At 37.5% G+C, this 11,322-nt stretch overlaps 1 pseudogene; it reads right to left on the minus strand.

Annotated features, from left to right (window-relative positions):
• Positions 1 to 11,322, minus strand: part of LOC101301914 — a 28,926-nt pseudogene that overhangs the window by 16,601 nt on the left and 1,003 nt on the right.

An 11,322-nucleotide genomic window follows, 5' to 3' on the forward strand; every position in this document is an offset into this window, starting at 1 on the left:
CTCTCTCTCGCTCTCTTTCTCTCCCTCTCTCTTCTCTCTCTTCTCTCTCTCTCTTTTGATTGGTTGGTCATGAGGACCAGCTTTTGGTGCTGGTTGGCAAATCCGAATCCCGCAAATTTTGAGCTGATACCTCCCTTGCAGGATACCCCACAATCTGACAACTCTGCAATAAGCTCTCTTTCTATAGTCCAGGAAGCTGTGGAAGTCTCAACCAACCGAACAGGCGACCTCATAGATTTTATGGGTTTTGAACTCTTAGATAGAGCTTTTGTTCCATTGCTGGAGGAAGTTTGTTCAAACATCCTTCATTGATTGAGTGGTGCCAAACAAGGAGAGGCCGTAGCATTAAAGAATGTGCATTCAAAACATTGGGTGAACTCTTGCACTTTTCAGACTACAAAGATTAAGGATATGACTCGAGAGACCGCTGAGCACCTTCAAACTTTGTGGGAGGATCTTGAGATCTTCAAATTTGACTTGGCTTGGCTTGAGCCTCACGTTCAATCTGCCTTGGCTATGAAGAAGCTTTTAGAGAAGGCAAGGAAGGTGAAAAGACTGAGAGAAGATGTAGAATGTTTGGTTAATGAACAAAAGAGGCGAAGTCTTGCACTAGCTGTTACAGAGATGGAGCTGGAGGCAGCAAAGAAGGACTTGTCAAAGGAGGAAGAAGGCTTCACTGAGATAGACATGGAAACTGAACTAGGTTATGGGATACTTTAGCCTTACTGTATGGTTTTCTCTAGATATATATGTTTAGTAGGGAAGTTATGTTTGACAGTTGACATTGACATTGAACTAGGTTATGGCGGTTGAGCGTTATGGTAGCTTTTGTGTTTATATCAGTTGCAGGACCTTTATGTGTGGCGTGTTCTAAGATACTAATATGTAGAAGGATTGGGGCATAGAATCACTGGTATTATGCCTCAGTTCAAGCTGAGTATTTGAACTTACTTTAGTTCAAAATACATTTTAAACTTATCGTCTTAATGCTATTCTTAAAACTGGGCAAGTGACGCCTTGATTTTGTTTCATGTTTTGGAATGAACGCATTGTCAGGTTTGTCTCGAGGATCTATCTCATTATCACTCATGAGTCAGGGCAGAGCTTTCAGTTTCCAACTTGTTTATATACTTGACTATGTAAACCAGTTTTGCTGTTTATCTGGTGGAAATGATTTCAGATATCTACAGTTGAATGTCTGACACTGAATAGCGGCCTTGCTCATCGAGAAGTTGATGATATCTATTCTTGGCAGTTGATTAGACCACTCCAATCCATAATTTTTTGCCAAAATGGAAAGCAATGACTGATTTAGAATAAAACGTAGACGGAAGAATTTCATTTGAACTCCCCTCAGACATGGCTATTTAGAATTTGTTGTTTGTGCTTCTGTTTATTTCAAATCCTACTCAACTATACTACCCTACTCGACCAGCTAAGGAAACTGCAAACGCTCTTAATTATGTATATACATCACCCATTGAAATTGACTCCTTTGAGTAGGGATTTCCACCCAGAAGCTGACAATCATCACTCCTCCGACCATAGAGCTCAGAAGTAGGCATAGTTAGAACATAAAGATAGGAAATGGGATAGATATCAATCCTCCAAGCCAGGTGAGTTTTTTCACTTTCTTTTGTTAAGAATAAGGTTTCCTCGGCCCAGGTCCTCAGTCAACGGAAAGAAGACGCATAAAAAGTACATTCAGAGACAAAGGAATGAGAACTGTTCTATAATTAAAATTAAGATCGTAACATACGTTTTAAAGCGTTTGCTCCAGAGTCTGAAATCCGAGCACCAAAGAGATCCAGATGCGTCAATTTTGTAAGACTTGCAGCAGTAAAAACATGAAATACTGGAACAAGAGGTCTGAAGCTTCAATCAAAAATTTAGGAAGCAAGCAGAGCTATAATAAGTGATTCAGAATGTAAGATTGTTGATGCCAAATAAAGTTTGCTAGCTCTTTAGAAGAATATGATCAATTTTACTGAACGACTGGCTTAAATCTACAGCTTTGTAAACAGATGACAAAGCTATAAGCTCAAGGGCGTAGCTTTACAATCCTAAGCATAAGCTACATGACATGATAGACGAAGTGCTCCCATGAATTGAAATTAAAACAGCTAGAAATCTACCCCTTCTTAGCTAAAAGTATTGGGCAATCACATGCAAGGAGATTAATCTCCAGAATTAATGCTTTGCAGCCAGCACAGATCAGCACGAGCACATAAACATGTTTGTTCAACTAAACAATATAGTAGCTTTGCAAATTATGGCATTCAAAGGAACTGTAAAATAAAGTACAACAATATCCATACCTGTAATAGCTGCAAGTCTAGCATCAGTAATTTGACGAGCATCCAGATTTAGCGATTTGAGAGATGTCAGTCCATTTAACTTTTGCAGACTACTGTCAGTTACCTGGGTGAATGACAAGTTTAATTTCTCCAGATTCTTTAACCCTGGAAGTAACATCAACCGGACACTCAAATTAATCAACTAATGCTTGAAAAGCAATGCATCTGGGAAACAACACCATAATAAGTTCAAAATGATCTAAAATTCTACAAGTGGATGAGTAGAGAGGAATTTTCCAAACTGCTAAAATGTAAACAATCCTTGGAAGCAAAAAGGTGAAAAACACATGCATATGCACAATAAAACGAAGAGATGCATGAGCTGTGTGCTAACAGGAAGCCACTATAGAGGCAAACTGATCTCAAAAGAAAAACCTTCAATAGCTTATAGCTAATATGACCCATAAGTTGCATAACAATTAAAACAAGAATACAGCCAACTGCAAGCAGCATACTGTCCTTACCTGAGAGATGACGAATCCCATTGCTTCCAACATCAGTATTAGACAACTCCAAGTTCTTCAAGAGTACAAGACCTGAATACTTAAGGAACTCAAATACGCTGGAGGGGATGTTGCATAACAAAGATTAAAAGTTATCACCATGAAGTTTAGTGCTTGGTTAAAGTTATACATAATGTTTGGAATGTAATTGGCTCCAAGAACTACACTACACATTCTTTTAAAATGAACATTTAATTGTAATAAATATAAGAGTTCCTTGTATAAAAACTCACATTCCTAATATGCTAGTGTTCAAATGATGCACCGATCCTCCTTTACCATTCCAATTTAAATTTTTGAAAACAAAAACCAGATTTAAACAATATCACTGCTATCTCATAGTAAACCTGACAAATTCGCAAGCCCCTGGTCACCCATCTTACAAGAAACCAGGTTCAAGCTCTCCAAATTTGTCAAACCTAGAAATGATACTGGTTAGTCATTTATCTATGCCAACTATGAATATGAGAAGAAATTATCTCTTGCATGAGAGAGATAGAAATTATCTCTTGCATGAGAGAGAGACCTTTTAGATGCACCAAACAGGCATCTGTGATTCTGTTGAATCCCAGGCTCAGAACCTTCAAATTTGTAAGGCCTGTAAAGCATCATTGGTTTGACAAAGTTAAAAATTACCAACTAATCCAGCCAACTGTATACAATAATAAAACGAGCAACTGTTGGACAACTGATCTACTTGGCCGGAACATCCTATAATCACTCACCAGAAAACTTATCACATCCTTCATCTGATACATTGCATCTGTTGAGATTCAAGTAAGCCAGGGCAACAAGAGCTTCACTAGAACTCATTAGTTTACACAATATTATAGAAGACTCTTAGAATCCTTCACTTCTTTTTGGTAGTGTCAAAAATAAATATGAGTGCTAAAGTCAATCATCAGAAAGCTAACCTGAAACATGCAGAAGTAACATTGCATCCCTCTAAGTTCAACAAATTAAGCTTGTGCAAGCCTGCTGCACAGATAAGAAACCAAGCAATTGAATCTCAGGAGATATCAGGGTAAACAAAATATAGAAGGTATAAACCCAAATAATCCTAAAATTTGATAAACTCATGTAAAGACAGTAATCAGTATAATAATGCCACTCTCTAAGTGCCAGATCCTTTGTTCTATATAAAACAGGAACAGAAGCAGTTTCTGCGGCTGTACAAGTTGAAATAAGACAATAAATTTCAACAATACATAGTCACTATAGCATAGGTATTCAGCAGGTAGCGCCACTACCTACAGTTAATTACATATATAAGGTTTATATATCTCTGTCCTTACACGGGTCCAACACTAGATGAAGATAAAACACCAAAATTAAGGAGAGGAGGACAATTTAAATGTTGAGGCATCAATATAACAAATAGAAAAGATATGGAGTACCTTTCAAATAAGAGATTCCAGAATCAGTAATGTTGCAGTTGGATAACTGTAATTCATTTAGGTTTGTAAGCCCTGGGAAAGAGTGTCGAGGTTACTTTATTGAAAAGTGACATTGTGCAGTTAAGAAACACCAAAAAGAATAGTCAAACAAATTCTAATTCACACAGCCTCCTCTTTCACTCAACAAGACAACTGGAACCAGTAAATTGCCAGCAACATGATCACGAAATGACCATTGTTACCTGAGATGGGCTTTAAGTTGGAATCTGTGATGCATTTACAACATCTAACATTAAGAGACCTTAGTTTCGTCAAATCTGCATAATCATAACTCAGGTGAGTTAAGAAAAAAAATCAAAGTCATATAAAAGGGACGACATATCTAGGTGTTCACTTAAGTTGACAATTATGAATATGCTGAGAAGGTTTGTTTGGTCACCTAGACATCATATCATATTTTGACCAGAAGATAAAAATCAAATGGAGACAATAAAAAGAAGGTTAAACCTTTAGGATGATCAAAGCCACCATGAATCTCAGGACACCTCTCCAAATCCAACTTTTCCAAGTTATAAAGGCGGGAGAAAGCGTGCATCCCATCAGCAGTAATTGCTCTGCTCCTTCTAAAACTCAAGCTTTTCAAATTTGAAAGACCTACAGACGAGGACAGAAGTAATCTTCATTTGGCAACAAAAGAAACCCAATATGGAAAGTCAACTCATACAAAACTCTATCCAAGTGCACAAGTGTTCTTGTTCGAGCAGTCTTTTAAAAGAGCCAACCCAGAGTCTGTCACCTCAAAACCAGAAAGATCAACAGATAGTAGAGATGAGCCTTGTGAACAGATGGCCTCCATCCAACTATCTTCCACACAAGGGTATTCAACTATTTGCCCAAACCAATATCCTGTAATTACAAATAAAAATAAAATTTAGTATACGACACGCTCTTTCCATATCTTAACTTACATCCATCAACTAGCACGCATTTACCTCAAGAGCACAATCTCTAAAAGCCTGGAGAGAAACATCACTGAGAGATTGTGAACAGACCAATTCGTTAAAGACCTGCTGACTCATATCCGTCAGCAGCATTGAGAATTAACTATATTTGTCAATGTCCTGCACAAGATATCAAAATATAAAACCATACGAATCCAAACCGCCACTAGATACAAATACACAACTAAAGCATAAACAGCAGCACCAAAAGGAAGTACCTCTTATATTTGAAAATGCACAACTCCAAGAGAGAAGGGCAAATGCCTGCTACTCCTGGAGAATGCTCCCACATTGCGACAGCGAAAAGACGAAGCTCCTAGCCATTTCAAGCTGCTACTTTTACAATACCTCCCAGATACTCCTCTTCAAACTACTTCTTCTTCAATCACCGATTGGTCTATCTTTCTAGACATATACTCCCCATCATATAAAAACAGATGGAGCTGATTATCAATTAGCCTAGCGAATCGTGCCCAAGAAATCCCATTTGTTTTTCTGTAAAATGATAAGAAAAAAGTAAGATGAAACTCATAAATTGAAAAATTTTAATTCCAAATTTTTTTTAAAAGAAAGCCTCAGTAAGGTATGCACCTTGCCAATGCAATTGGATACCCAAGGGCAATGGTGGTCAAATTGTTCAACGCAACGGTCACAAGTAGAGCAATGCTTTGCGCGAAGAGGCCTGACAAGCTGATACAAATGTCAACAAATCATGTTAGACAATAATCTAAGAATTCAGTGAGATGATTGTATATAAGCTACAAAAATCAGTACTCTATTGTTTCCTGATTAGAAACAATATTTTTTAAAAAAAGTCTGCATCTTTACAAAACCTTCAAAAAAACTCTAAACACAGATTGCATCATAACTATTGTTTCTTATATTATTATACATGAGTTACATCAATAAAACAATTGTTGCTAGAAAGAGGGTGGGGAGAAAAGAAGATAGTGCGCACACCATCCTTCATATTTTGTGAATCATGGATATTCATTCGGATGTAACCAGGATCTTTACTGCAATAAACAAAATCTTTACTACAAAAAGAAGACGAAGAAGAAGAGATGGAAGAAAAAGGCGGTGCGGGATCCAGCCCATCAGAGATAATACACCAGCCATTTTGAAAACAAATGATGTCTAACATGATATCCAAGCCACTGATAAGCCCTGCAATTAGCATCAGAACTCATAAATCTGTGTCGTACCTGCTACACCTAAAGAACATAGCCAGCCCTGCAGTTGCTAGGAAAACTCCAAGCCGTGCAATAAAAACTGAGCAGATTTGGTGCTATGACCAAGTTAGACAGGGATTGCAAGTTACTATGATCATGACAGCAGAGGCACATAATGGAAATTTAATATAGATCTTAGAGCAGATAACCATGACAACAGAATGACAACAAATGATATGTTACGAGGCTACCAAACTAGATGAAACTGGCCAATCAAGCTTCCTCAGTAGGACAGAGGACTGCAAAGTATTTGACTAAATATATTCAACAAAAAGACACAGACAAAACAAACATTACATTTGAGCATTGAGAACATATAATCGATCTACTATTCAGAACTGCAGCAATGTTATTAACTGTACAGAACATCGAGGGTTAACAGAAAGAAAGGAACCTCTTGCACACAATGGTTTTTCAAACAACAAAAGGTAGAAACCAGATCGAAAAGTAAACCATACGATAAAAGATAATCTCATTCAGATCATTAATCATTGTACTATCATATGATAAAAGATACACAAAATCCAGTTGCCTCACAACAGTCGGGGTAGCATATACTCAATATGGAATCTAGGATGTTTGTAGCCACTAGCTACAGCCTTGTAATACGCTTCAAAGATATTCTCTACCAGATAAAGAAATTCATTCTTTAGGTTTTCAAGTATTTCACCCTCTGTAAGGTATGGGAAAATATATCCAGAAGTGTTAGCCTTCAAACAGTTTAAGTTATAACATTGCGCTCTTTCCTTGTAATTTTTGATGCAACTATGGGCAAAAATGCCAATGGTTTCCTCAGATAGTATCTTCGTAGACTTGTCGATGAAATTTCCTCTACTTACGCCAAATTGATAGACTTCATTGAGGTCGCTAGTCATTCCAGTGTTAGTTAAGGCAGTAAAGGGGTCATTCCACTCGGGATAAGAGCTGGCCAGATGCTTTTGAAAAGCCCCATTCCTCAACAAATTGGCATGCTTGTCTGTGCATAGCCTATGAATCTTGGCCAAGAAATTGAGTTCATCGTCAACCTCCCACGACGTTGGGTAACTAACAACCAATCTCACATGATTGGGAGTGACATAGACAGGATATATGTCTTATCCCAACACCTTTACTGAGCTTGCCGTGTGGTCGATTTAACTCAGCTTCTGTGCACAAATATCTCATGTTCTTTCCAAGCTTCTTCAATACCTTCAACACATCTGCGTCATCTGAGCCTTTAACACGTTCCTCTATCCAACAATTGAAGTCTTTGAAACCCTTTTGGAAGATCAGTACGTGCTGCACACATTTGTAAGGGCGTATGATATACTTCGGGTCATACCTCTTCTGCGTCTTCAGATTTCTCATAGCTTGCTCGAGGTTTCCAAAATTTTGACCGGTTGCTGAGCGAAGCAAACCGTTGGTGAGGTTTTCCAATCCTTCTGTGTCTTCGAAGCAATCTGTGGCTACAGCAGCGGGAAGATATTTCATATCTTGAAGATGAGTTTCGGCACATTTTGTAAGTTTGGGGAAGTAGTACAGTTGTACTATTGGTACAGGGGGATCTGGAAGCGTCCTGTTGACCGGTCGCTTTTTCAACTCGACTTCGAGCTTAGATGAAGGATTAGTCGGCTCATGCTTCCTTACCTTCTTCTTTCCAGTCATTGCCTTTGCTCGGTGTCCTGTGCCTGCAACATTCGTTATTAGAATCAGAATCAATAGCAACAAAATCAGTGAATTCGACACCAGAAAAGGTAATAAATCGAAATCCTCCACAGAAATAAGTTAGACGACGGCGACATTCCTTATTAGAATCAGAATCAATAGCAACAAAATCAGTGAATCGGACACCAGAAAAGGTAATAAATCGAAATCCTCCACAGAAATAAGTTAGATGACGGCGACTTACCCGGAGAGAGGTCCGAAATTGGAGCCGATGGAGTAGTCGCGTAGGAGAGAGATCGTGTCGGAGCCAACCTCACAATCGTCTCTATTCAGGACACTGAAAACCCTACTTCAAATCTTCAACGTCTAAAACCCCTTTTATGACCACCTACATGAGCCGCAAATCACACGCTTACACGTGTCCTTGTCAGGAAAATTTCAAAAGAATTTGCATGTCATTCGCACCTTGTTGTTGGCGCGAACGATTTATATTGGGTTTAGGGTTTAAAGCGTAAATCCTAAACTCAAAATTTTTACCCCTAAACTCTAAACCCAAAATTTTTACCCAGCATAGCACATAGGGCTGTTAATCGGTTTGAATGGTGCGGTTAATAGATGACACCGAACATCAAACCGATCTTATTTTTTCGATTTGGTTCGGTTTGGTTTTTCACTTATTTTTTCATAAACCAATTGTGTTCGGTTTGGTTTTTCTCTGGTTTATATCGGGTTTTTTTCGGTTATTCTATAAAGAAACCAAGTCTAGAAAAGTAGAAAGTAGAAATGTCTCATATCACATAACCGTTTCCAAAAAGAAAAGAAAAAAAAATGAAAAAGGGCAGCCCACAATGCCATATAACAGTTTTCGAAAAGAAAAAAAAAGCAATGAAAAACTAGAACAGCATGAACATATAGATGATAGATCATCACTTCAGCAGCAAAAGCAGCAAGCTCCATGACCAAAAGTCCAAAAACCTGTAAAAACATCCTTCATGAGACACATGATTTCACAAACAATACACTTAATAAGATTGTGCAAAATCTGGTTCACAATTTCCTATAACATTGTATGTAATTAATATGATTCACTCATTCACATAACAATATATTAGTCTAAAATATGGTTCACATAACAATATATATAATCGGTTTTTCAGTTCGGTTTCGGTTTCCAGACATCCGAAACCAAAACCACACCAAACCTTTCGGTTTTCGGTTTTTTTTTTGTGGTTTGGTGCGGTTTTTTTTTTCTTAGGTTTTTTTCGGTTATGGTTCGGCTTTGGTGTGGTTATTTTTCCGTTATCGGTTTTCAAGTTACAGCCCTAATAACACACTTGTATTCAATTTATTTTGGGTATGGGGAATAAATATTGAGCTAAACAAAAATTTAACTTTGTTCAACGTATTACAATCACTAAATAATCTAAAAATATACATAAGCGATTTAAATATTATGAATTACAAACTAAACGGTGAAGATTTAGAAATATAATCAAAAAGTTGTAGTGACACCGTATCTCTTATATAAGCCATAATACAGGTTCATTTAATGGAAGGGCCATGTGTGTGTGTGTGTGTTACTGCTAGTCATGTGTTCTTTTTTAGAGAAGGATGACAATCATTTAGATAGTAAAAGCTACACATAAATAGCCCACCCGTACAAAAAGGCCCACGAACAAAATTAGTTTTAAAAAAAAAATTTAATTTTTATGACTTATCTCAACCGTTAATTACTTTTAGATCTAATGGATGATATTCTGATTATAATATTGATTATAATTTTATATGTCAATATGTCACAGATCCGCCCCCATAAAATATATATATATATATAATTACCGATTATAAAATCACATCTCCACCGTTAAATTTGTAGTTCTATATAAGTAGATCATCTATACAAATTTTCTATGAGTAGATAACTTATACAAATTTTCAGAAAATTTGATGATCATTAAGTCACCCAAAAGTATGATTTATTTTTAAGGGAAAATGCCCATCTAGTACTAATTTAAATCCCTTATTGCCTATTCCAATGAATTTAATAGACATAAGCCCATTCCAATATAAGGTGTTTTTATTTGTGCCCAAATACACAAATCTATATTAAAGTCATAATAAAATAATAATTTTTATATATTATTAAGACAATTTTACCCTCACCACTTCAACATGTATAAGGAGAGAGAAAGTGAAAGAGTGAGAAGATTTTGCCGAAACCTCACAGGACTCTGGTTGCCGGTCGTCAGACTCCGATTGTTGGAATTTCTTCGGTCGCCGGTTATTGACCCCTACTAACTCAGATTTTCTCTGGTCATCGAATTTCGGTCACCGGACTCCGGTCACCGGTCGTGGGACTCCGGTTGCCGAAATTACTTCGGCCGCCAGTTATTGACCCTACTAACTCATATTTTCTCTGGTCATCGGATTTCGGTCACTGGTAACTTGGTTACTGACCCCCAATAATCAATTACTGACCTCTAATAATTTGGTTACTGACCCCCAATATTCAGGTACTAACCCCCAATAATTAGTTAACAAGTAATTTATTACCCTCAGTAGATGTTTTTTAACCTCCAATCAATATTTATTAACCTCTAAAAAGGATATTGTCGAAAGCTGAGTTCATGAACAAGATGAAAAGAAGAAAAAAAATCTTGTTTAACAACCAAACAACAATCATACAAAGAATAACTTAACATTTGACACCACTAGAGCAGCATTGTCGTTAAGCAAGTTAATCAAACTATAATTGATCAAACATTACAAAAAAGGATTAAATTACCACCAAATAATGCCATGAGAAGTCCTCGAATAACCCTCAATCCTCCAGAATTCTCAGATCCCAACAATCTAACTCCATTTAATAAAACAAGCTCAGACGTTGCTGCAATTAGAGAGGAGTTTCGTGCTGGAACAAGGAGGCTCCTTCCTTAGCCTTCAACTTTCGTTCAATGCCTCGCCGGCGAGATCCCTGAGTCGTCTAATAATTTCATAGTCTCTAAACCCTACATCTCTTAGGAAATGCTCTCTTCGGTTCGATCTCGCCGCAATTCCTCGTCGTCATCGCCGGCGTGACTCGGATTGAGGCGGAATTTGGAATCCGCAGCAGTGCGAGGTCGTCAGAGGTTGGGGTGGTTGCCGAGAGTTGACACGATCATGTACTTCGGAGAGATGTCGACGCTGCC

The sequence above is a fragment of the Fragaria vesca genome, linkage group LG7, assembly GCF_000184155.1.
Source record: "Fragaria vesca subsp. vesca linkage group LG7, FraVesHawaii_1.0, whole genome shotgun sequence".
In the NCBI taxonomy this organism is placed as follows: domain Eukaryota; kingdom Viridiplantae; phylum Streptophyta; class Magnoliopsida; order Rosales; family Rosaceae; genus Fragaria; species Fragaria vesca.